Source organism: Sphaerodactylus townsendi, linkage group LG02 (genome assembly GCF_021028975.2).
Source record: "Sphaerodactylus townsendi isolate TG3544 linkage group LG02, MPM_Stown_v2.3, whole genome shotgun sequence".
Classification (NCBI taxonomy): domain Eukaryota; kingdom Metazoa; phylum Chordata; class Lepidosauria; order Squamata; family Sphaerodactylidae; genus Sphaerodactylus; species Sphaerodactylus townsendi.
In genome coordinates this window covers 80628305-80651411 of record NC_059426.1, presented here as the reverse complement: position 1 = coordinate 80651411, position 23107 = coordinate 80628305, and the positions used below count along the sequence as shown (strand labels likewise).

At 42.2% G+C, this 23107-nt stretch overlaps 1 protein-coding gene across 1 annotated transcript in view; it reads left to right on the top strand.

Moving 5' to 3' along the window:
* Positions 1-4053: 4053 nt before the first annotated feature.
* Positions 4054-23107, top strand: part of DUSP8 (dual specificity phosphatase 8) — a 115179-nt gene continuing 96125 nt past the window's right edge. The window contains exon 1 of the mRNA XM_048483635.1: positions 4054-4373. The gene's annotated coding sequence lies outside the window, so the exon portion shown is untranslated. The remainder of the gene's footprint in view (positions 4374-23107) is intronic.

Here is a 23107-nt window from a genome sequence, read left to right as displayed (position 1 = left end):
GTGCTACGACCAAGGCTTACATGTGGTTTCTCCACATGTCCAGCACCGGAGAACATATCATTCACTTGTTAAGGAGGGTCCAAAATGGTGGATTGTTCTCATGTTAAAACATTCATATGCCATGTTTGCTGTAAACATTGCTTATCATGTGCTAGAGACTGAGAAAGGCAAACCATAATCACCTTGTGAATTGTTCTTTATTTTCTAGAATACGTAGCTATAATCCAAAACATGCTGGGTTCCACTGAAATGACGGCCACAACTGCATCTTATTTTCACTGATGTCTATGTGGGATTAGGTACTCCATGTTTTCTGTTTGCTTAAATGCTCAATCTTTTCTAATTTTCAACAGCTACAGCGGATTTCTGATGTTACATAAAGTCCATTATCAATGTCTGTCTCTTATTTCTTAAAACTTCAGATCTCCAAACAAAAAACCTGTGCCCACCCCCACCCAACACTGTGGATCTCCCAGCTATGCTTTTGATGTTCATGTCTGATTAAAGGGATGTGGGTGTTACAGATCAAAGGCTTTAAAAAACATTTTGTATTGTGAGAGCCATAATGGCATCTATGCCTGGTCCAAATACACTTTGTCAATTTCTTTGTGTCTTTTGAAGAAAAACATAAATTAAGTTACATACGACAATCAACTCAATTTTCTCTTTTGTCTGAGTATGTGGTCTTCATGTTCTCAGGAACTTCTTAGCTACTAAAAGAAGATTTCTGACATGCCACTGCCAATGACAGAATGTTGGAGTGGATACATGGGCCTTCAGTTTGACACTGCTCGGTGATTCTTATATTCTTAATATGAAAGCTGGCAGGAAAAAAATCAAAAGGAAAATTGAAGTATGCATAGCCCTGCACATATGATCCCTCTGCATGTTAACTGAACAGGTGAAGAGGAAGAGTGGGTGTTAGCATGCTGTCCCTGCCCACATATCTTTGTGATCACCAGCTTTTGAGCTTGGCACATATGCATAGAATCCATACTTATGCTTCCTCCATGATTATCAGTGTTTGGAAAACCACATCACTAGTAACAGGGAGGGAGTATACACATGACATGTGTAGATACTATGCCCATGAGTGACAATCATTCAGAACTAGGAGGCTGCTGAAGATGACCGCCATGGTCAAGTAGGTTCATAAGGGTGTAGTAGGCAGTTCTTCACGTATGTTGCTCCTAAAAGCTGATCATTGTGTCAAACCACAAAGACTTGTGCTTCAGTGGCATGATTCTGATATGCTGCAGAATGGGCACCTGTCTGTAAGTGGCAGTGGGCAACCAAGATGATTAGGGGGTTGGAGTACTTTCCCTATGAGGAAATGCTACAGAGTCTGGGTCATTTCAATTTAGACTAAGGCGGGACCAGACAATAAACAAAGTAAAGGTAAAAAGAATAAAAAAAAAAGGTAATGAGAGTAACAAAGAATTTTTTCTCCCTCTCTCAAAATACTAGAATTAGAGCATCCAATGAAGTTGATGGACAGTAGCTTCATGTTGGGCAAAAGGAAATACTTCTTTTCACCGAGAGTGATTAAATTATGGAATTCGCTGCCAGAGGATATAGTGATGGCCACAGGCATAGACAGCTTTAAAAGAGAATTAGATTCATAGGTCTGTTAGTGGCTATTAGCCATGGTGACAGTTGGAACCTCCACATTGAGAGGCCAAAGGCATAGGGGGAGAATGGTGCCTGGGGCAAAATGGCATCCCCCCCACCCCAGTTACTTTAGTTCACCCAGCTGCAAAGTGCAGCCAGCTGAAAAAGTAGCTTGACTGGGCTGCTGCCAGGATGCTCTGGGCTGCGGGAGCTGGCTGGTAGGGCGGGGCAGGGGCACACAGCAGCAGCCTCCACTGGGCCTGGGAAGGATGGCATGACAGCAGCTTCTGGCGGACCTGGCAAGGCAGGTCGAGGGGGGAGGGGTGCAGGGCGCCCCATGTGACCCCAATGACACGCGCCCAGGGGGTAATGTCCCCACCGCTCTGTGGCAGTTACACGACTGTCAGAGGCAGTCTGCTTCTGAATCCCACGGCCAGGAGGCAATCTTGGCCTCTATGCCCTGTTGTTAGCTCTCAAGAGGACTGGTTGGCTAGTGGCTACTGTGTGAGACAGCGTGCTGGACTAGATAGACCACTGGTCTGATCCAGCAGTGCTCTTCTTAAGTTAGTATCAGCTTCAAGAGTCTTGTATCACTGAAAAGCTGATTATACAGCAAAACTGGTGAGGTCTTTGGCCAGAGGAGCTGAGGCATCTGATGTACACAGTGCTGTGAGGACTAGGAGATTTAGGGACAGAAAGGGCAATGGGGTTTGAAGATTAGAAAACCAGTATGAGATGAAGAGATGAGAATATGTCAGGCTTCTATTTCAGCAGGAAAAAGCCCACAAATTATTCCCTCATTTTCCTCCTAACAGCAAAATAACTGGGCTGAAAGACAGAGTGAGCTATATTAAATGTTCAAGGAGAACATCTGCAATGCTAATGTCCCTTATCATGTGTTAAGCTGTTGATTTATCCAAGTCTTTATATCCCAGCATCATTTAGGAAGAACATCTGCACATCAAAGGCTTCTTCTGAAACAACTGCAAAGAACTGTGTTTTTAAACCTGCCCAAGTTAAAGCCATCCTAGTAAAACCACATTGTTAACTGATAAATGCATTCATATTGTTTCAAAATTATATACTGGAGTCTTTGGAAATGAAGTAATTTAAAAATCTGAAAGGGTATGCCAAGGGTTTCCCGTTCTCAGTGTGAGAACTCTAGCAATCATGCCCTCCATAGCAACACTGACACATTAATTAAAATGCTCTTTGCCCAGAACTGTGGTGTGGACAAACTATTGAGAGGACAATAAAACATATATGGACCAGTGGCAAGAAGGAACTGGAAATGTTAAAAAATATAAACAAAAAGGGGAATGACACAGATAACATTTTAAAATGTCTAATAACATTAGAACTGTAGCACAAGAAAAGTCAGGTATATGTTAAACTTTGTCTGCATAAGGTAGGAATTTGAGAAGGAAATCTTTCTCCCTACCCCCCTTATCTCACATTCCTTATGCTTTTTGGATTAACGGAATTATAAAGGATTACTAATGTGGTTCTTGGATAAATTTTCCATTGACTGCAGTTCCTGTGACTGAATCACCCACAGTGCCATGAGTCAAGAAAGGGTGGCAAAACTGTGACAAAGGACGGATTGGCTGCTGACATTGGGGGTGGGGGTATAAGGAAGTAATTAAACAGCCATTAAAGTGTGACAGAGTTTATGGATACTCACACGTTGGACCACAGCCTGGAAATGATCTGGATTACACTACATGCAACTCATAGCACACAGATCTAAATTGAGTCAGAATGACTCCCGTGTTGTCATTTTAGTTGGCTCTTACTATTCCTGCCCCCCAGAACCAGAATCTCATTATCAAGCCCAGCCCACACAGAAAGCAAAACTCAGTTTCAGATATGATGTTTACTGGGAATCATCAAGCACTTCATTGCGAGTGAGATCTGATTTCAAAATCTTGCTCCGGCTTCATCTAGCATTCAATCAATAAAGCTCCCCTGCCGCGCCTTCCTTTCTGCACTGGGGTTAAAGATATCTCGGATCCTCTTCCAGAACAGCCTAGGGTTTATCTGCGGGCAATCGAAAAGAGCCTGTGTTCCCTTTCTCTCCTCTCCCGCAACAATAAATGCCACATTGGGGCTTAGAATGAGTGGCTTATTTTTCATTGCTGCGTCTCTGCACCAGCTTTCTCCAGCGAGGCGGATCATTTCCCTTTTTAAAACCTGAGGAAGAGAATAAGATAGAGACGGAATATTTAGGCCACTGCCCCTTTTAAACTGCAACTCTGCCTGCTCGCCTGCCTTTAATCTGCACCCAAAGCCCCAGGATCAGAGGCTGACGTCATCCTGCCCCGAGCCTTCCTCTCTGATTGGCTGGGGGTGACGTCAGGTGCTTTTTTTCAAGGCATGACCTCATCCGCAGTTCATTTTTAGTTCTAAAGTGCAACCTTCTGTCTTCCTGGATCCCTTCAGCCGATTCATGCTTATCTGTACTAACACCAGCCTCAAATCACGCCCCCCCTCCCCTCCGCTGTGTGCAGGGGCTGAGGGGCATCATGCCTGCTCCCTAGGTACTGGGCTGGCATGATGAGTCCATTGCAGAGCGGCCGCATGTGCGTGTTTGCAGAGGGCTAGAACTTGCATCATCAGCATTTGCCCCAGCGGTTTCCAAGCTGTTTCCATCCGAGCCTCTCGCAGTTGCGGTTAATCAACCTAACGAATGTGCAGAAATTTGCAGTCAGCCGGAACATTTTAGGGGCTTTGATCCTGGATTGCAGAGGAAGTACCAGGAGGTAAGTGTTGAAAAACGGCGCAAGAGGGGAGGTATGAGGCATGGGGATTCCTAATCATAGTTAACGACCCTCCCTGCAGAGCGCTGCAGCAGAGTGCGTGGTGTATTGGACTGAAACCTGACAGGGAAATGGCATCGTGCGTACGATTTTGCCGTGCTTGTTGAGCCTTCCAGATCAGAACACATGCAGGATACCGCATACGTATGGGATCATATGTGGTCTAATTGCCCCTTCCTGATCTGTGACTGTTCATAAATTTGGTGCACCGTAATTTATTTAGACAGGGATGTTAGCGGGGCCGAGGGTGGGGTGGGAAGAGGCTATTTTCAGGGTAGGGTAATTACTACAGAATATTTGAAAGAGACCCTTCCCCCACCCAAAATAAACTGGAAACAACTCTCGCGTGCACCCAGATCCGCAGCAGATAGCTGCGGTGCAGTGAAGGGAGAGCTGCAGTCGGCGTATCGCATGTTTATGACGTGTATTTAAATGTCAGGAGGATTAAAAAAAACACATTGTACTTTGAGGCAACCCAATGACCAGATCATGCGAAGTGGAGGGTAGATCTACGTTCGTGCGCAGCTGTGAGTTGTTTGTGTTGTCAGTTGTTGCAGGGATGCCGTTTTGCGGGGAGGCTTTTAAAAGGAAGATCAAGAATGGGGAGTGGTCAAGACACGCTTGGATAAGGGGATGTGAGCGGTCTCCTTGCGAGGAGGACGAGCTGTCAACATTGTTTCTATGATGATTGAAGAGTTTGGTTTGTTGTCCGATGCCTTTGGCGACTGGCATGATCTACAGCGCCTATGGATTCTTGTGTAATAATAGGAATATTGCGCTTGACCCTTAGCTAATTAAAACATACTGCAAACCTTTTAACCGCTGTGCATTTGAATAAGAGCCCCAGCCGGCACCCATTGGTGCTGTGATTCAGCATTCGGTGGCTTCAAAAAAATCCCAATGCAGTAGCAGGATGCAGTCCAGGGTCAGCTCCTATTGATATCAGTAGCAAAACTCAGGTAGAAAGAAGGCGGGTTGTACACCCAGGTTTTCTTTTATGTATTTTATATAGCAGAATTTGCAGCAGAGACAATTATCTGGTTGGATTATGTTGGAGGTCCTGGGAGACAAAAGCATTTGTGAGTAATATCAAGGTGTGCTACCGTATGACAATACTTGCAGGTATTTTTCAGCCTGTTAGTAGGAGAGCCTATCCACTGCAGTGATGCATGGATTATTGGGGCACCATTGAATTCCACGGGTCCTGATCCAGGCCCAAAGTAAAAGCATTCTCTTACCATGATTAAAGTCCAATGGGTTTTCCTTGGGTTCCTCACATAGGAGTCAAAGTAAGAGGGTTTGTTTCAACCTACCTCTACAGTCTTAGTTTTACAGCTGTCAAAAGACTGAAGCTTTTGTCTAATAGAAGTGCCCTGCTGCTCCCAGTAATAGTCTTCTGGCAGATCTCGTGATTTTGCAACTGTTTGACTTAATATTAATTTTGCAAGAATCTATGTGCCCTTCTCTGACTGAAGTGCAAAAACTGCATGAGCAGGGAAGCCCCAAATAAAAGCCCAGTAAAAAAGTAAAGTTATTACAAATCTAGCAGCAGATTGGCCCATTTGCTGCAACCAAAACTGAAATGAGTCACATCAATTTAAAGGCCAATAGATTTATTGAAGCAGAAGCTTTCATAGAGCCTGCTTCATCGGCTGCACAGGGCAAATTCTAAGTCAGCCGGTGTAAGCCCTTGCATGCAGAGGGAGAGGAAATAATGAACAGGGTGTCTAAAAACCACGAAATGCAAGAGGTAATTGGTAACATTTATCTGCAAAACTATACAAGATGGTTCACAAGAAATAGATTTTTTTAAGGTTTGTGTTGCACCCTTTTCCAGGGAGCTCCAGAGTATCATAACAATCCTGTGAGGTGGGATCATTTGAGAGCTAGGAAGACTGAGCAGAACCCATATTTTTCCTGTCCAAATCCAACATTCTGGTAATTGCATCATGCTTAGATATTACCTGAGACGTAAACATTTGGGTATTTTTATGCAGGACACTTCACACATGAAGTGAGTGTTTCATTTGTGGGTATGTGTGATAATGGAAAATGTAGGATAGTCAGTGTATGGGTTTTTTCCCCTCAAACTGAAGAGATATTCTTCTTTGTTCAGGTTAATTGGTAACCCATCCCTTCTCCAAGGAGCTCAGTGTAGCATTACATGATCATCTCCATTCTGCACTTTATCCTATAACCATCCTATGAGATGGCTGCACATTTTACCATAGCATTTCACATTTGGGTAACACAGCGAGTACTTCCAGCATCAGGAATAGAAATATAATTTTTCGGAAGTGGAAGAGCCTGTGTTTTGCAAGGTCATTGATTCCAAAGACAGCGATGTAGACTTTCATTGGTTAGTTGATGCCTTTTGGATGTGAATAATAATTGAGTCTAGTTCTTAAATGCAGCAGATGTCAATTAGTTGAGAGGCAGACATTATGTTAACTGTTCTGTTACAGGGTACCTGTTACAAATGCCTTAAATACTTGGATGTAATAATGTACACAAAGTTGATTTTTACCAGGACTTCTGTTTTATTCCTGTCATCAAATTGCAAAGGGCAAAATCTATCTAGGTCAACTCTTCATTTCATTCACATCTTTTCTCCAGTCTCTAAAAGGCTGCACTTAAATCCAAAGGCTTTATGCTTCTTAATGGGGCCCTCTGATGTCAGGAGCCTTCCATCAGTTGAACATACCTTTTCTGCAGAACAAGGTTTCTTGAGCCAATGGAAATCATCTTGCGTTCTCCACTGTAAGCACTGTAAGCAAATTCTCCACTGATGCATGGTGGAATCTTTGGATCTAATTCAGGGTTGCCAAATTTCAATGTTAACTTCAGATCATTCCTTAACAGCCTGACATCTGCAAAGAAGGATATAGCTGTAGCTTCATTTACCCCATCCCCGTTGTCCCTTCCCATATGTTGTGGGGAAGAACAAGCCAGTGGGTTTGAGAAATGCGCATGAACAGAACATGTGCCAACAGTAAAGATACTTCCTGGGTGTTTTATAAGTCTTTGGTTGCACAATATCAATTCCTGAAAACCATATGGAGAAAATGGCAATCCCATGTTGAGTAGCTATCAGTATTAGGTTCTTGCAAAATTAATATTAAGTCAGGGTGAGTAGTAATTGGCACTTGACCAAGGGGTAGATATGTGTACACATTATAATGAATACACATAAATCCCATGTAATATATCCAGCGTTTTTCCAAGGACTGATCTTCAGTATTGTTTTCAAGGTGAATGTGTACTGGCTCATTTTTGCAAATGGATATGTATCTGACAAGGCATGGGCTACAACTCTCTTTTTAAAGCCTACTGTATGGCTGTGTTGGTAGCCAAGAAAAAAATATATTTGTCAACCACCATTATATTCAAACAGCATAGACTTGCATAACTCATAATTCCTACTAGAATGGGGCCTTCAAGAGTAGGTGGATGTGCCATTCTTGAGCAAGATGATTGAACATGTGGTGGATGGGCAACTTCAGGGATTCCCAAATGAAGAAGATTGCTCTGTTCTGATCTGGAATTGAAACAGGATTATGGAATCGAAACATCCTTGGATACACTGGTGGGTGACATGCACCAGCAGATGGAGGAGCGTAACCCTGTTAATTCTCCCGAACCTCCCAGTGGCTTTTGATACCATTGATAAGTATCATTCTGGAGTGCAATTTGGTCTTGGGATTAGGAAGCACTGTTTTGTGGTGATTTTGGTTTTATCTTGAAAGCTTCAGAGTACGATGATGAAGAACTGCTGCTCAGCACTTTGCCATCTGCACTACAGGGTCTCTCAAGGTTCCATCTTGCACCCCCATGCCTTTTAACCTCCACATGAAGTTGCTGGGAGAGGTCATCTGGGGAGTTGGGCTGAGTTGTCTGCAATATGTGGATGGCCCTCAGCTTTACCTTGTAGTTCCAGCAAATTCCAGGGAGGCTGTGGGAGCAGTTAACAGGGGTTGAGGAGGCAGTTTTGAGACATGTGACAATTAACAAACTGAAACTTAATCCCAACAAAGTGGAGGTACTACTGGTTAGGTAAGGTCTGACCCAGGAAAGTAGACCTCTCTTGCTGTGGATGGAGTTGTGCTCCCCTTAAAGAAGCAGGTTCATAACATGTCAGGTGCTGTTGCATTCAAGCCGCCTGTTGGATAATCAGGTGACGCTGGTGGTCAGGATTGCCTTTCACCAGCATCAGCCATTCCTGGACAGGACAGATGTTGCTACTACAGTGAGTTCCCTATTAATATCTAGATTAGACTACTGCAGTGCATTCTTTGTGGGGTTACCCTTGAAGACTGTGTGGAAGCTACAGTTGGTACAGAATGCTTCAGGCAGAATGCTGACTGGAGTGAGTTAGAGGTACCGTATTACCGCAGTATTGTCCAATTTACACTGGCTCTCAATTTGCTTATAGGTGTAATTCAGGGTGGTGGCCTTTAAAGCCCTATATCGCTGGGGACAGTATACTGAAAGACTGCCTACTCCTGCATGAACCTACCTGCCTACTCTGGTCATCTTCAGAATCCTTGACATATGTGATTAGATAGGTAGTTGTGGCACCTGTCTAGCCTCATATTGGAACTCCCTCCCCCAGCAAATTAATCTGTTGCCACAGTCTTCCACCAGCAGGTGAAGTTTTCTTATTTTGTTTGTTATTCCTTCATCTACTCTTATTAGTTTTCCTTCTTGCTTAGGTATTTTTGTGTCTTTAATTTTGTGTGTGTGTATTTTAAATGCTTTTTTAGTGTTTGACATTTTTTATTGTTTGCAGCCTTAGGGACCCTGAGTTGTGTAGAAAGGCAGCACAGAAATATTTTAAATAAATATATGTTCACTGTAGCTTGTGTACAGAGCTGTTGATGTACCATCATCTCCCCATGCCCATATGTACAATTCCTGCCATTTCCTTATTGGTGCTACACTTGCAGCTCTTGTCATTGTGGTAAGTGCTGTCCAGAAGAAATGCATCTCAGAATACTTAATATAACAAAGTCCATGTCCAGAGGACTTGAGGTCTGAGTAAGACAGGATTGGTCAAATGTCAATGTTGGAAATCTATTTGATACTTGCATAGTTGGAATGGATAGAGGAAGGAAGTTTTATAAGGCCTGTATTGAAAAGATTGTGTGTGGATGGTATGTTTCTTCATGGGGATTTGAGGGAAACACTGTTTGTTTGTTCAATGAATCTACTTGTGTGTGTATAGTTAGCAGGATTTTTTAAACCCACACAGCTGGCTGTGTTGAATCAAAACTCCTACTCTGAAGATCATGCTTTACTGGCAACAGTTCATAGACTGTTTATCCTGGAATGCTGTCTTAATGTTTACTGGGTAGTGGCTATTGCCTCCTTCACCAACCATGAATTTATTCAAAACCATGGACTTAATTCTAAGGACTTTCTATCTGTGGTGCATTATGGAGCATTAAGAGTGGAACAAGGAGATCTCTAATCTCCCATGAATTTTGTTGGGTGATCTTTGACCAGTCACCATCTCTTACCCTAATCTATCCCCAGGGTTCGTTGTAGAATAATATGGGATGAACATCACCCTTATTTCTTTGTAGGGTGATCACTTTGGTGATGATACTAGCCAGCCTTACATGAGAGTTATAAAGATAATGTGCGTGATACATACTCTCAGCTGTCAAAATGTGTTCAATAAATATTTGGTATTGTTAAGTAGATCATGTAGGATTTCGCTGGGTATGCTAGTAGTCTGAAGATGGCTGTCAAAGAAAAGCCATTGAAACCTTTCTCCTATGGCCAAGTAAATGGTTGGTTTTCTGCTTTTGTACATCCATCACTGATGGTATTTATGCAAGCATGAGTAAATAAGGGGCTTATTTCTGTCATTTTGTATCCCATTGTTCTTTAAAGCACAGGACTCTGGTAGCCCAATACAGAGCCCCAGGTGGCTGATGCGATGCTGCTGCCATTGCCTCCAGAGGGCTTTCCAGCAGTGCAGTGCAGGGAAGCAGAAAAACCAACTTCCCCCACCAGAAAACCCTCCAAATTAAAAAAAATCTCAGAGGGCCACGGCATCTACCCACTAGCATGTTTGCCCATCAGCTGGAGTAACTGCCCCAGGGAGGGCAAATCCACCATGCACAATGACCCCCCCCCACCCCAGATTGGGCTGTTAACCTTGTAAGCCAGGTTATTTATTCATTATATTTTGCCTTCCTCTAAGGAGGTCAGTCTGGTATAGTCTCCTTCTTCTCTACTTTATGCTCACAATAGCTCTGGGAGGCATGTTGAGCATAGAGAGAATAACTAGCCAAGAGTCATGAAAGCTAATAAGGATTTGATCTTCATGCATGCCGAGCCACTCCACCACCTCATTCATGCTTGTTTCAGGCCTCCCCAAGAGGCTGTGCAGAGGCGGAGATACAAGGGGACAGGGGGGTGCGCATTGCACCAGGCACGCGCCTGGGGATGGAAACCCCCCCCCCCCGGCTCCCCACACACTTACCTTAGTTCATCCTGAAAGTGGAGGCTGGAAAAAGCGGCCTGTTCACTTGAGGCTGAAAATAGCCTGGTGGAAACTATATTTCCCAGGAGTCCTTGCGAGCCCCAAGGTCTCCTGGGAAGTATAGTTCCCACCAGGCCGTTTTCAGCCTCAAGTGGCTTTTTCCAGACTGCACTTTCAGGCTGAACTAAGGTGTGTGTGGGGGGAGGTGGGGCGGAAAACACAGAGCGCGCACTGGCCCAGTATGGGCCAGCTACGCCTCTGAGGCTGTGCTTTTTAAAGATCAGCTTGCCTTTATGGAGGATGAGCCTCAAAAATGCAGAAATGTGTGAAAGCTGTCTGAAGGTATGGTGATGGATCATCATCTTCAGTGGACCATGAAAAGAGACAAATATAGATTGCCTTTCTCCTCACATTTACTTTTTAGGACACCTTCATTATGAAATAAAAATTCAAAAAATTATGATTAAGAGATCAGTATAAATATGCAGTGGGTTACTAATGGATATCATGGAATCAGTGGAATATTGTCCCCTGTATCAGTAGATCTCTATATTCTATGACTTAGGGCTCAACTTTAAGCCTACTGTATATACTGGCGTATAAGACTACTTTTGAACCCTGGGAAATCATCTGTAAAGTCTGGGGTCGTCTTATACGCCGGGTACTCTTATATGGCAAATATATCCCAAACTCTGGAAATTTTAACTGGAAAAGTGGGGGGGTCGTCTTATACTCCCAGTCGTCTTATACGTCGGTATATACGGTAATTGATAAAGTGTGGACCTTTTTTTACAATATGCAGTGCTGTTTTGCTAAAATTAAGCACTTTAAAATCCTAGAAAGGTTAAATGGATGGGATTTAACTGTCGGTTCCGAAATCACACTGCTTACCTTAAACTGAACTGTGCCCTATTTGTTTCATATAAATTTGTTTTTTCAAAACAAAAAAACATTAAAGACAAAGAAAGCGGCAGCGAAAACCCTTTCATGATCTACCACAAGTTGGAGTAATACACAGTTGTAAGTACTGATGTATCAGTTGGGTACATTGGTACAATGGGTACAATGGGTACAAAATGAACCAGTATATACCTCTGTGGCCTGGGTTTTTGTTTTCTCATACCAAAATCTGCACAGGTTTAACAGATTCAAGAAGAACATCAGCTATGTTTGTGTGTCAAAGCAGAGAAGACAAAGAGTCTTGTAGTAATGTATTTGTTGCTATTTAGAAAGGCTAGAGCCCATTTGTGAATGTATGGAGTATCAGCAAGGAAAACACAGCAGTGAGAAAAATGTATACACATGGCTTTTTCTAATTTACTAGAAAGTAGATACTTATTTGCAAGACACCTGCATTTTTGTTTGTTTTACTGTTGAAACAGTAGAAATACAAAATCTTCACATATTGCTGCAGCCACTAGTATTATTAATGGAAGCTGAGTTTCTGCTGCTTGAAAATGTTTTGCATTTGTCTGTGTTAAATAGAAACCAGTTCTTCAAAGCTTACATTTCCCCTCTTCTATTTCACCTGATTCAGAGTAGGAACAGAGTCCTGATTTCATCAAATATCTATGGAGAGTGTATGAAGAAGTGAAGTAAACAAGCAACCTAATAGGCAGTAAGGTCAGCATATCACTGGGCTTTTCTGAGACTTCTCATTAATATCACAGTACTTCAGCAGAAAAAGGAGATCTAATTTAAACATCTTTATGGTGTTGTGTTGCTCATGGCATAATTTTGCAATGCAAGCAGATGTTAAATTAATTTGTCTGTTAAGGAGACAAAAATATGGTGGATTTGCTTTGTATTAGTTCTTATTTCTGAACAGTTGTGTTAAAGTGTGCTTTGAAATTCAGAGTCCAGAGAACTGGTCAAATATATAACAGTAATATTGAAAGTATAGGATACTTTTAATAGGAATTTGAGCTTGATCCAGACTAATGTTTTCATGGGCACATGGACTTCTACCCATGTAGCAGGATTTCCCCACCTCTCCCCACCATGCGGACCTGAAACGCCCCCCAGAAATCCTGATTTGGGAGGCAGATCCCCTTTCAAGATTTCAGTAGGCATTTCAGGCTGCTGTATGAAGGGAGAAGCAGGAAAATCACATTCCATCTGTGAAAGTCCTTGTGACCTCAGAAATTTAGTCTGGATCTATCCCTTGAGTTTAGTCACCACTGAAGTTTGGGGATGACCTCATAAAGTCACAACTGTCCATTGTCAACTGCACTTATGCTGACATTATTTATTTTAATCTGGAAAAGAACGGTGCCAGTATGGATATGACTGTTTACAATGGTTTTTCCTGATGTAGTTCATTTATTAGCATAATTATGAAAAAAAAGTACTACTGATAAAGGCACATCAAAAAAGGCAAAAGCTTCTGAAGAATAAGTATCCTCTGGCAGTGTTCCTGAAGAAATAAAGTGGTCTCTTACAGTGGTTTTAATGGACTTCTGATGGAATAAAATACCCAGAATAAAATACTCCCCATCAAACTAACTGGAGAAACCCAGTAGAAAATACACTGAATTAAGCCTCCTGAGCAAAACTAAGTACCCCCAATGGTGATGATGCCCAGGTTTTAAAAAGGAAGAGATGCAGATATGAAGCAGCTAAATTAATCAACAGTGCAAGTATATCTGGTCTTTCTGCCTTATTTTATTTATTTATTTTATTTTATTAGACTTATAGGCCGCCTATCCCCGAAGGGCTCAAGTTTGCCATTACTAGTGTAATCAAAGACATCACTTTTCTTATATTGTTTTGTTATAAAACCACACGGACAACAGCTCTCTGCATCTTTAATCTTGTCTGATTCTTCATCTCATCAATCCAGAGAAACAAAGTCATAGAGCACCAGTCTGGTGTAGCAGATTGAGCTTTGGACTAGGTTTAGAAGAATCTTGCTTCTCATGCCCACCCAGCCACGAAACCCACTGGGCAATCATGAGCAAATCTTTATATCTAAGCCTAATACTATGCCCTGACCCAGATTTTAAAAATTGTTTGATGCATGTGTGATGCATTTGTAGTAGTACTTATGTCCTACATGGTATTAGTAGGTGAGGGGGTGTTCTCCTGGGTGTTTTTTGGTTCCCACTTCTTCAACAAAACAAAAAGCCTATTTGCTCCCTCTTGCTGGAGATACTTCTCAAGAACTCAGGAAGCATCACCTCTGGATCTGCAGAAAGTATACATTTGAAAACAGCTGCCTCCATCACAGGAGGATGCTTAAATTTTAATTTCTTAACAGTCTGTGGAATTTTCTAACATTTGGGAATTAATCCTACATCCATGGCAGCCATTTTATTATGGTACTTGCTACCTGTTCTCAAAATTCCGTAGCTGCCTCATGTTAACAAGATTTAGGGATCCCTGATTTATCTGGTGCTGTTAATGTTTTATAGAATATGTGATGTGATGATACATCCCTGCCCTGAGGAACTTACACTGTGAAATTTGACGTGATGGATATGACAGTTGCTTTCTCTCGGTGTATGAGAAATTGGTTTAGTGAAACCATGAGTTTTGAACTACTGATATATATAATTGATAGCTTCTGTGAAGTTATTTGAATCTTCCTCTGTCTTGGCTGTCACCTTTCTTTTGAATTTGGTTATTTTGGGTTGAACAAGTTTTTATACTAAGCTTTCAGTTTGTATAGGTCGTAATGGTGCTAATGTTGCTAACTCTTGCTCAGCAACATACCACATGAAAACAAAAAGAATCCAACAAATGTGTTACTAATATAGTTCTTCAGGTTTCCAAACTGCTGGTTAAAAAGAGAAGGCTTCCACTATTGGTAATCTAGTGCAGTAACAAATATAAAACCTTTCCTTGACTCTGAAAGCTACAGTTCCGATTGATGTCATTAAAGGCAGAGTCAGGTGCAAGTTCACTAGTCTCAGGCAACTCAGCCAGTACACTTTGCCTTGTATAACATCTCTGGAATAGATCAAAAACAGCCAAACAACGAAGTTTTTAATTTATCAGTTTGTTATTTTTCAGCAAATGAAAAACTGATTTCAGGGGCTGTGCTAAATTATATCAGCAGTGAAAGGGGAAAAGGGAAAAAAGCTGTGCATCATTTGGATCTCCTCTCCTCAAATGGCTTGTTTTAAGCTATTGTGTGAAAAAATAAACAGCTCTTGAATTAAGTTAGTTCGGTTCTAAATGAAGACAAGGGCAACCCTTACATAGGATGAATTTAGACCTCCAGTTCATGTGAATACAAGATGAGTGTGCCACTGGTTGTCTCCTCCTTTACATCAGCAAAAACTGTGCAATGTTGATAGCAGATCTAGAACAGCAACCAATGATGTGGGAGGACAATGATGTGAGCTGCTTTGAGTGCTGATTGTGGAGAAAGGGGAAGTATTATTTGTTTGTTTCTTTCTTTTGTTGGCTTTATATCCTACCCCATCCCCCCAAATGAAGTAAATAAATAATAAATATAGCTGGAGACGGGCAATCAAAAAAGGGAGGTTGGCTGGTGGGCATTGGGCAGGAAGGAGAAAAGGAATCAGGGAAAGGTGAGTGGATATGGGGTTGCCAGGAGGAGGGGAAAAATAGTGTGGTAAGGGGACATGGAGGACAGTAAGGTATCTCTCTATGAATCCTTGCAGGTTCTCAAGTATGGAACTGGGTTTGGCTTGGCTGACCAGGCCTGGTGGTTGGTACTACGCAACTTTGCCAGAGGTTTCTTGGAGAAAGGCTGCCAAGGGAGGTGAGGAGGTAAAGCTGAGGATGGGCGGGGGGCAGATAAAGGTAAATTTGCAGGTTAGTAAGGAGAGAAGAAGCAGGAAAGGCTGTAGAAGCTTTCAGGAAAGGAAAAAGGGAAATAGTGGGGAGGGAAAATGAGGTGGTCCAGGCAAGTCCTTGTGGTTTCAGTGCTTGTGGGTTGTGTGTGTGTTATGTGCTATCAGGTTGCTTCTGGCTTTTGGCAACTTTAAGAATCAAGTCTTCCAAAACATCCTATAGTTAATAGCCTTGCTCAGATCTTGCATGTTTAGAGCCATGAAAATGTTCATAAGGTGACTTGACATCCACCAAACAAAAAATGTCACATATACTATGTTATACTATGTCTTGTGGTTTCAATGCTTGTAGGTTATGTGTGTGTTAAGTGCTGTCAAGCTGCTTCTGACCCTTGGCAAACCTCCAGAACATCCTACTATTAATTTCCTTGTTCAGGCCTTGCAAATTGAGGGTTGTGGAAATGTTCAAAAGGAGAATTGACATCCACCAAACAAAAATATCACATGTACTACATCTTTTCAATGAAGACTCCTGGAGTGTTTGGCTGTGGACTGTAGAAGATTTTAATGCCATAGGCCTAATAACTCAAGACCATACTTGATGTGATGGCATTCATGGGCCTGACTTGTGGACCTTCTGCCATTTTAAAGAGATTTAAAAATGCCACGAGGGCTCACAGCACAGTGGACTGAAAAGCTCCCCCTCTTCAAGTGCCTGAATGGCTGTAACTCCCCACCTCCATCACTGTTTGGGCACCTGAAATGCAGGAAAGGGGTCTGAGTGCTTCAACCCCCCTCCCCCTTGGAGGCCCTTCTAGTGAAAAAAAAATAGAAAAAGAATTACTAAGGAAAAAATTCAAAACCCAGCAACTCAATAGAATAAAAAAGAAAAAAAATCGATACATTACTTTAAAATGGCATCAACATCCATGAGTTGGATAGTTCGGCCCTGAGTACCCTTCAGTTATTGGAGTTCATGGAAGTGCAGCAGTGAGCTTGTTGTCACTAAGAATAAAACAGAGTTGTATGAGAAAATAAGTATACAACGTTCCCTCATCACAGGGGTTCTGTTGTCCTGTGATTTAAATAATAACCTCAGGAGAAAATTGTGTTTGTGGGAAGTCACAGCAATGTGAAGAAAGCTGGTTGAACTTGCAGATGGTGCTTTGTCACATACCAAGCTGAACCAATTTGAGGTTACCTTCTTTGACATGAGATTTTATGGCCTAATGACACATGAGAAAGTAAACATTTTTTCTGAACCGTAGTGTATATAGGGGCTTGTATTACTGAAAACTGTTCAAGATACCCTGCTCCCTTTCCCTGCACACAGAAAGCTGTATGTCACAGAGAAGGATTCTACACCGATATGCTTGGTTTTACATGCAGGAAACTTATATTTTTATCAACAAATTAGCATTTTAAGTATATTACAAGAGGAGGAGCAATGAAAACAATTGATATTTCAGAACAGGGTTATCTGCAAGATGGGTCAAACAGCAGCTAGGAAAAGTGCTGCTCCTGAGAGCCAGTGTGCTGTGATGATGCTGATATCAGGTACTGTAGAGAGTTGGGCTGAAATTCCACTTTGCTGTGCAACATGTTGGGTTATCTTGGTCAAGGTATTCTCTCAGATCTAGCCTATATCATAGAGTTGTTGTGAGGATAAAATGGGGTGAGTGAAGGTGGAATAAATATGTGATAGTGATACAAATGGTTTTGCATTCATTTTCGTAGATTAGGTGCCTTTCAGAAAAATCCAAGCAGAGTTACTCTTGTTCAAGGCTCTCAGAATCGAATGGGTTTAGACTGCAGAAATTCTGCATAAGATTACACCGTTTTTCAGTAAGTGAGGAAGCTGCATACATTTGCAGGCCTGAAGTGGGATGTTTCCACATGTATGTATCTGTTTGTAGCATACTCAATGACAGCCATGGTGGGAGCGCTGGCTGCATGTTTTATCAGCTTTTCCAAAATTGTGTCATAAAAGTACTGCATTAGAGAACCTAAATTTTGTGGCAAGTGTATAGTAGTGAGCCACACAGAGTGAAAACATAAATTATGCATGATGTGTTATGCAGTTTTTCTCATGGTACTCATTTTAAACATTTTTTTCTTCAAATTAACACAGGAAATAAGAGATTTGTTAAAGCGAAAAGGAGCGGGGGGGATAACATTTGATAGCATGAATCAGATCCTGATATAAAGATGTTCAGGGCCTTGGGGAAGACAAGTCTCATCGCTGTGCCCTAAAGTGTGGTTGCTCTAACAAGGCATCCATCTATAATTGGGATATCACTCCCTGTTCTAAGCAGATGGTCCTGCTGTGGGACGACACGTAAGTAGCAGGGATGCTGTCTAGAGAGATCTGAGAATTAGGCTGTGCCTCACCAGAGTGCGACCTGGTTAACATCTGCATGGGCACTGAGGTGAAGCCGTTGCCTGGCATCGGTGCAGTTGCTGTGGAAACGCAAGGAGGCGCTAACTTGTTAATAAGACTCCTGTCCTTGACTGCCACCACTGCAAAATATGAATAATTTAGAAATACTGCTGTGATGTAGGGATTCCTTACGTGACACAGAGTGGGTGGTAAGAGTGCAGCTTGCTAAACACTTAAGCGCTTGAAGGAAGGAGGGATGGGAAGGCTTTAGCGACAGTACCAGAATTTACATCTTAATAAGGGTATAGATAGCTGTACAGCTTAAACTATCCTGCCAGCCTTTCAGGTTCTAAGCTGACAGTTACTTCCTTTGATAATCCTTTCTGCAGATAATAAACTGCCACTCCTGATGGCTGAACTGAGAATTTCTTTTTTTGTCAACCTCTGCTCTACACATAGTTTATTTTAAAGGCTTCTACATTCTGTTGTATTTTACCCCTTAATTGCTGTACCAGAATGCAAGTGCTACATTTACCTCATTAAATAATGGCAGGCTAACCTACAAGCAGTGGCTACAGAGAATTCACCAGACCAGGGAGCAATAATTGGAAGTCCTTGGTACAAATCCCACCCTCCCCACCCTGCCGCTACCATCTGAAATATGAAGGGAAGAGATATGATATTGTTGGCAACAGAACGTGTCTGCAGTCTTCTGGCAGATGGGAGGGAGTTTGTGCGGTTGGTTTACCATTCTTCAGAGTGGCTCTTCTCAAAACCGTAACTATTAAGCAAGGATCTAGTTCAAAGTTAGCAGCAGCTGATGAATAACACTGAATGGAGGGCAGTTCTACTGACTGTAAATGCTAGAAAAGTATGGGTGCTTCTCACCAAGTCTGCATAAATTGACTAGATCTGCTCTTAAAAACTTGTTCGCCATCCTAACGAGTTTCACTCAGAAGTAAGTTCCATTTTATTCAAAGGAGCTAACCCCAGGGAAGTGTTTTTAGGATTGCATCCTTAGATTGGCTGATTTGGGTTATTCCAGGCCTACCAGGTAGGAACACTGTGGCCAATTATGCACAAGATGTTTGTGGCATGATGAGGGTGAATGTCCATTGCAGCAAGATTTCTTGTACCGATCTATTTCCTGAAGCCCCACTTTCACTTTCCATTCTTTCCACCGCAAGCAAGACCACTTCTAGCATGATTTTAATGTTTGCTTCACTGCCAGAGTGGGGAGATTTTCCAGTGACCCCAGCTTTGCTCTGGACATCTTCTCTCCAACCACCACCAGCTCCTCCCACTCGCTCTTGCCGCTGTCTGCAATAAAGTTTTAAAAGACCTCCTGATTATTGGGGAGGTTGGAAACAGAGCAGGGGAGGTGGGATGGAGCCAAACAGATGCCCTGCTTGTGCTGTCCCTTGCATAAGCCCTCTCTGTGGGGCTCCATCTCACCTCCCTCGGTCTGCTTTCACCCTCCCCGATGATTGGGAGGGCATTCAAAACTTTATTTCAGAGAGAGAGAAAAAGAGTGTGTGCGCATGTAGGAGAAGGGAGGGAGACAGAATATCAGCTGAGATCTCTGTGCCTTTAAGACTGTTCATGGGCAGAGCTAAGAGGACCGCTGAACTGGAGACTAGTGCAAGCATCTGTGCTGCAGGCTGCGGGCTGCCTCCCTGCGTGTAAATAGAGAAATGCGAGGAGAGCCCTCTGCAAGATCAGTGCACAGAGAGCAACCTAAGGTAAGCTCCATAGGTAATGGGCCTATGTAGTTTTATTATCCTCTCTCTTGAAAATACCCCCAAACAGAAGTCACCATCTGAATAGCATATGGATCCTACAAGCTGAGCATGTTGCTCCCCTCTCCATCGATCTCTTTGCGCAGTGATATCAAGAGCAGGTTCAATATCCTTCCGTACAAACCTTTTATCAGTGTTGCACACAACCAAAGCACGTCAATTCATTTTCTACCAGGTTATTGATTCCAGTCACTGAAGCAAAAAAAAAAAAAAAAAGACCGGGGGGGGGGGGGAAACAGCTTTCCCTGTGTATATCAGTGGTTCATTCAGCAATACATCTTCCTTGGATGACATTCAGCTTCTCTATGAGCGGATTATTTGAAGGACCTATTAAGTGTGGACCTAAAGCTCCCACATATGGGTCCTTGCTTTTGATGATGTCAAGACCTGACATTTTACCATTTCCACAGGAAGCAAGTGTCCCTTCATTTAAAGAAGATGTCTTCAATAATGGTTTTCAGCCTGGTCAAGGAGGAGGGATGAACTCTCCTCTGTCTTCCCTTTCCCATCAAGACTGGTTTTTTAACAACCTGTTTTTCTCTCAAAGGGACTCTGGGCAAAATTTCTGTTCGGAGAAAAATCGTTTTTAAAATTTTTTGAGAGGAAAAGCATGAACAAGAAGAAAATTTCAGCTGCCTCTTCCTGCCCACTCCTGCCGAGCTTCAAATTGCCCACCCCTAGTTTATATAGCATTGTCAGGACGCGGTGATTTCACTGCAGACCTTATCATGAATTATAAGTACCCTGTCTGGAGTTTTATAGAATGTTTAGGTGAGCTGTGGTGAACTAAAGACTCAGTTGATATAAAAAGCATAACATTTCGGTTAGCATTTCTGCTGTGTAACATTGTGCTGGGGGTAGGATGTGGGCTGACAAGGCTTAGGCAATCAACTAAATCTAATTGTTCCTCCAATGTGGTTTATGAATTAGAGTATTGGGCTAGGTTCTGGAAGACCTGGGTTGCAAACCTCACTCTAGCATGGTAGGCAGCCTTAAGCTTCAATCTGACAGGAAGCTTCACTAGGTCAAAATAACCCACACTCCCCAGCACGTTGAAGTGCAAAAGCTAACAGGTGTCTAATGAGTAGATTAGGCCTCGTCTGGAAAACAAAACTAAAGCAATAAACAGAAATCAGACTCAGGGAAGGCAGAGAGGGGATCTCACATCCTTCCTGGGAGACATGGCAGGATTGGGCCAGAACTGGGAACATAATGACATTCTACTCCCCTTAAGGTCAACCCTACGGATGTGAGAATAGTTACAATGGAATTCATGCATCAAATGGGGGGGGGGGCATCAGAGGCATTAACACATTCATTTTCCCTGGCAAGGGAGTATTTCTGAGCAACCAAAATATTGCAAGTGGCCCCCCTTTTGGTGCACATTGCATACAGGAGTCCAGGATGTGGGAAATTTCATGGTGTTCCTGGTGACCAATAAGGAGGGGAGGGGATGCTTCCGCTTGAGGGTGCCACAGGGTAGCCAGAGGCACCTCCTTTAGGAGGCTGGAATAAAACACAGAATACACATTTCTATGAATCTCAGGCAACTTCATTCACCTCCAAGTCACCTCATTAATAATTTGCACAATTTTGAAGGGCCCCAAGTAGCATGGCTCTCATGACTCTTTGTTATCTTCTTCTCCACCCTCATTCTTCCATAGAGTGGCATGTTGCCCTAATACTTGACTATGCTGATTGCCTTGTCCCAAAACTGTGGCGTTGTGCCCCCTGCTTGATTATTTTCATTCAGGTCGACTCTGTGTCCATTTCCTCATTACAGTCATTCAAGAGAAAGAGGCGGGATTAAAGGATTATGGTAATGTTCTTCAGGAGCACTCAGGAAGATTAAGACTTTGATCAACTGATGAAAAAGAAACATAGCTTTGTTCTGAAACCCTGATTTGAGGCTCATGCCAATCTTTTTCTATCCTTTTAAGAGTTAGTGGCCTACTATCTTTCTGGAAAGGTAATAAGAGGCTCTAGCCCTTAATATTATTGTATGCCTACCAAATATTACATTTATCAATCCAACTGTGTAATTTCTAATGACATGTGGATGCGCAAATCATTGGATAATGTGCTATAATTATTTCCCTCCTGGGTAGGAAAAACTAGGAGGTGCAATGTCCAGTGATCTATGGATCCAGTTCTAGATTCAGAACTGGTTCCCACTTAAGATAGCACACACAGTCGCTTCAGGAATGTGTGTATGTAGGGAACTATTCCTGGACTCTTGAGGAAGTAGTTTGTATTAAGTGGTGCTTCTTTGTGAGCAATATAATTTGCAATGGGCTAGACACAGTTGTTCCACTATGCATGATTGTTAAATACCAGACAGTTTACAGGCATACAGCAGTATGACGTAGTTTGCTGACAAGCCATAAACTCAAGATATTTGTTTGGCTTAATACTAAGGATTCTGGCCTCTGTGTGAGAACTAGGGATCCCGCAAAATTAAATTGTCTCCCAACTACAGAGATCAGTTTATTTTTAGTTAACTTTGGTTACTTGCTCAAGTGTTTTGGGAGAGTTTGCCAAAGGTTTCTGCTTTTCCTTGTGGCAGGGTTCTTGAAGCTGTCTATTCAAAAAGCAACCACTCTATTTGAAGTTTTCCATTTAAATACTCAAGTCTGCAAAGACATTTGCTAAGCAAATGATTTTCTAATGAAGACACATTTAGGATGCAGGCTGTCTTTCCCCACAAATATTAATTTCATTATACTTTAACACACTGAAGGCTCCTCAAAACATTTTCTTTGGATAATTAGGACATCAGTTCTTTAAAAAAAAATCTCCAAATCCCCTCAAATTGTGTTTTGAAAATCCAGGACACGGTGTATTATTCATATCTTGAGAATGGATGGACTGGACTTCTGTTATCTTGATGTATTATTGATAAACTGGCCTTCTCTGTTTCATCAGAACTCCTCTGTCTCAGTCCAAGATTTCATTTTTATCCATTTGTCTCTGTTGGGAACTTTTTTTAAAAAAAGGTGGCTCCCAGTCTGTTTCTATTAATATTTCTCCTGACCAAAACTAGGAGAAATGGAAACATGGGTTAGAAAAGAATTTAGCAGAGGGAAAAATCCAATTATTTTGCACCCTTTTCTGATTACCTTGAATTTTATAGTACAGGTGCAGAAGGCAATCCTCAGTGAGACAGAAATACATGTCATTAATGGTAGCAAGAGCCTGCTTCTCCTCCCTCAAACCATTCTTAAGTAGGGCTGTTTCATTTA